Below are 4,400 nucleotides of genomic sequence, written 5' to 3' on the forward strand. Positions count from 1 at the left end.
AAAGTATAGGCAACATTGTCTCTTACATTTCCTTATTACTCTAATGAGAGGATGAATCTGTTTTTGGAACATCATGGATTGAATTGACAAAATGAGGAAATTAACAAGGACAAACCTTTGCTTTGAAAGGTATACTAGCTCTCTTTGCCTGCTTGCCTTTGTCTTGTGAGCAAGTTCATTCACTTGGCATTACAGCCTACTTTTTTGGGACTCCAGCCTGCATCTAGTAAAGACTAGGTGCGACTCCTAGCCTTGTGGACTGAACAACTACTGGATTCTTGTACTTTCTGGTCTCAGCCTCTTTGGATTATCTGTAATGCACCCTGGTTCTCCTGTTTTACACTCAAAACCAGGGTTGTGGGGGGAGGGGAGCGGAGTTCTTGAAGGAAACATTAAGTTTGACCAAAGCACATGCTTGCTGGGAACAAAGGATGTGATGGAGTTGCTTGAAGAAGATCTCACATGCCCAATTTGTTGAAGATTGATAGATGATCTCCCAGTGTTGCCCTGCTCACACAACTTCTGCAAAAAAAAAAAATGCTGAGAAGGACTATCAGAGGAGAATGTGTGGACATTGTGTGGAATGGAGACCATCTCCATTCAAGGGTCCAACCAGCCTTAGGGAAACTTCAACTCCTGGAGTCAATTGTCTGCATGTTAATTACTCACTAAATGGTATTTTTGAGAAAAACAACAAAATCAAGATTTCTCCCAACATGCCTGTTCTCAAAGCACACTTGGGCCAGCCTCTCAACATTTTCTATATAACTGATATGCAGCTGATTGGTGGGAACTGTGCTACTCGTGGTAATCACACCAATTATGTTTTCTCTTCTATTGAAGATGTCTACACTCAGCAAACTGATGACATTGAGTCCCTCTTTCAATTTGAGCCAGGGAGATGCTCTTTCCCACTTGGACACTTTGGAAATATACAAGAGGAAATCCCTACATTTACTCACAAAAGACTCAGATAACATAAAGTTGTGTTTTGGGAAGTTAAAACATACCTTGGATCAAAAGAAGAATGAAATTCTATCTGATTTTGCAACTATGAAGCTTGCGGTTATGCAGACCTACAACCCAGAGATCAACAAGATCAATACTATTTAACAGGGGCAGCAGATGGCCTTTAGCATTTCTGAGGCTTTCAAAGATTTCTCAGAAACTACTATATTTTTGCAACAGATGCAGGAGTTCAGGGAGAAACATAAAAGTATTCAAGAAAACTCTTTGCCTCCCTTTAATTTGCCACAAGCCCTTTTCTAAAGAACTTTGGTACCAGCCAGTAGGAGGACATTAAATTAGTTGATGTGGATAAACTTGAGGCAAAATGTTGCATCAAGACATGGGCATGTTCACTAGCAATTTCCCCTGGTACCCCTATCTGCTGCTCATGGTGATAGTTCTACTGAGTCTCTTCATATTTTTTGGCCCCACTGTATTCCTGAAGTGGTCTCCACTTGATGAATTGGCAACTTGAAAGACTATCTTTGAAGCTTCAATTATTATCTGACAAAATCAGCTGATTTTGTAGAACAATCTGTGTTTTACTGGGAACATACAGCAGATGGGCTTTTCATTTTCAGTGACAGAGTAAAAAATGTTTGTTTGGTGGCATGGAACAATGTGGCAGAATTTGTATGCAATTACAAACTATTATAAAATCTTTCAAGTATACAGTTCTGTTTCTTGATGGGACTGTTAGAGAACACAGGAATAATTCAGATATATCAAAATTCAAGTAATTTTCTTCTTAATGTATTTCTTTAATGTCATTTATACATGACTCAAATAACAGCATAAAGATTGAAGTTTAGTAGTTCTAAATCTTCCCTTTCTTCTTAAAGAGGGTTTTAAAATAAATATTGTTTTTCTAACCCAAAAGAGGATAACCATACAAATATAATTCCACGTCTAACAACAAAAATAATAGAAAACAACAATTATTGATCCCTAATAGCTTTCAACATGAATGGGCTCAATTCCCCAATAAAAAGCTAACAGGCTGAATACATGAATAGGACCCAGCATTTTGCCGCGTACAGGGAACACACGTCAGTAACAAAGATAGAAACCTCCTAAGGGTAAAAGGCTGGAAAATTTTTTTCTAAGCAAATGGTCAAAATAAACAAGCTGGAGTAGCCATTATTATATTGAATAAAATCAACTTTCAACCAACAGTTATCATACTTGTCAGAAGAAAAATCCACCAAGACAAATTCTCAAACCTGAATATCTATGCTCCAAATTCAAGGGTACCCATATTCACAGAAGAAACATTACTGAAGTTCAAAGCACATTGTACCTTACATAACAATACTGGGAAATTTCAGCACTACACTCTCATCAATGGACAGATCATGGAAACAGAAACTAAACAAAGACACAGTGCAACAAACAGAAGCTATGAACCAAATGAATTTAACAGGTAGCTGTAGAACATTTCATCCTAAAACAAAAGAATACATCTTCTTCTCAGCACATCATGGTACCTTCTCCAAAACTGTCCATATGGTCAGTCACAAAAGAGGCCTCCACAGATACAAGAATATTGAAATAATCCCATGTATCCTAACAGATTACCAGAGACTGAGGCTAGTCTTCAATAATAACAAAAATTACAGAAAGCCCACATATATACGGAAGTTGAACAACACTCTCTACTCAATGATAACTTGGTCAAGGAAGAAATAAATAAAGATATTAAAGATTTTTTTTAGAATTTAATGAAAATGAAGACATAACATACTCAAGTTATGGGACATAATGAAAACAGTGCTAAGAGGAAAAGTAATAGCTCTGAGTGCCTACTAAAAGAAACAGGAGAGAGCATACACTAGCAGCTTGACAGCACACCTGAAAGCTTTAGAAGAAAAAGAAGTAAATACCCCCAAGAGGAGCAAAAGGTAGGAAATAATTAAACTCAGGGCTGAAATCAACCAAGTAGAAACAAAAAGAACTACACAAAGAATCAACAAAACCAGGTGCTGGTTCTTTGAGAAAATCAACAAGATAGACAAAGCATTAGCCAGACTAATCCGAGGGCACAGAGACAGTATCCCAAGTTACATAATCAGAAAGAAAAGGGGAGACATAACAAAAGAAACTGTGAAAATTAAAAAAATTATCAGATCCTACTACAAAAGCCTATACTCAAGAAATCTAGAAGACCTGGAAGAAATGAACAATTTTCTAGACAGATACCAGGTACCAAAGTTAAATCAGGAACACATACATAACCCATCTAAACAATCCCGTGACCCCTCAATAAATAGAAGAATTTATTAAAAGTCCCACAAGCAAACAAACAAAAAAAAACAGATAAATACACAAACAAAAAAAACCCTACACCAGATGGGTTTAGTGCAGAATTCTATCAAACATTCACAGAAGATCTAATAGCAATTCCCTCCAAACTATTCCACAAAATAGAAACATCAATTTTACCAAAATATTTCTATGAAGCCACAATTATGCTTCTACCTAAACCACGTAGAGAACCAACAAAGAAAGACAACTTGAGACCTACTTCCCTTATGAATGTCAATGTAAAAATACTCAATAAAATTCTCAAAACCCTAACCCAAGAACACATCAAAACAATCATTTTCCATGATCAAGTAGGCTTCATCCCAAAGATGCTGGGATGGTTCAATGTATCAAAGTCCATCAAGGTAATCCACTATATAAAGAAATTCAAAGAAAAAACATGTGGTTTTTATTAGATGCTGAGAAAGCATTTGACAAAATTCAATACCTCTTCTTTGTAAAAGTCTTGGAAAGATCATGAATTCAAGGCCCATACCTAAACATAGTAAAAGCAATATACAGCAATCTCTCCCTACCTATTCAATATAGTACTTGAATTGATAGTCCAAGCAATTGCACAACAAAAGGCGGTCAAAGGGATACAAATTGGAAAGGAAGAAGTCAAAAATATCACTATTTGCAGATGATATGAAAGTATACTTAAGTGACTCCAAAAATTCCACCAGAGGACTCCTACAGCTGATAAATAACTTCAGCAAAGTGGCTGGATATAAAATTAACTCAAACAAATCAGTGGCTTTCCTCTACTCAGAGGATAAACAGGCTGAGAAAGAAATTAGGGAAACAACACCTATCATAATAGTCACAAAAAATATAAAATATCTTGGAGCTCTAACCCAGCAAGATTTATATGACAAGAACGTCAAGTCTCTGAAGAAAGAAGTTGAAGAAATAGTCAGAAAATGGAAAGATCTCCTATGCTCATGGATTGTCATGATTCATATAGTAAAAATGGTCATCTTGCAATCTACATATTCAATGAAATCCTGATCAAAATGCCAACTCAATTCTTCACAGATTTTGAAAGAACAATTTGACAAATTCATTTGGCATAGCCAAAAACAAAG

At 36.1% G+C, this 4,400-nt stretch overlaps 1 pseudogene; it reads left to right on the forward strand.

Moving 5' to 3' along the window:
- Positions 1-436: 436 nt before the first annotated feature.
- Positions 437-1,665, forward strand: Trim13-ps1 (tripartite motif-containing 13, pseudogene 1; annotated as a pseudogene).
- The last annotated feature ends 2,735 nt before the right edge of the window (positions 1,666-4,400 follow it).

Source organism: Rattus norvegicus, chromosome 6, assembly GCF_021556685.1.
Source record: "Rattus norvegicus strain SHRSP/BbbUtx chromosome 6, alternate assembly SHRSP_T2T, whole genome shotgun sequence".
Classification (NCBI taxonomy): Eukaryota; Metazoa; Chordata; class Mammalia; order Rodentia; family Muridae; genus Rattus; species Rattus norvegicus.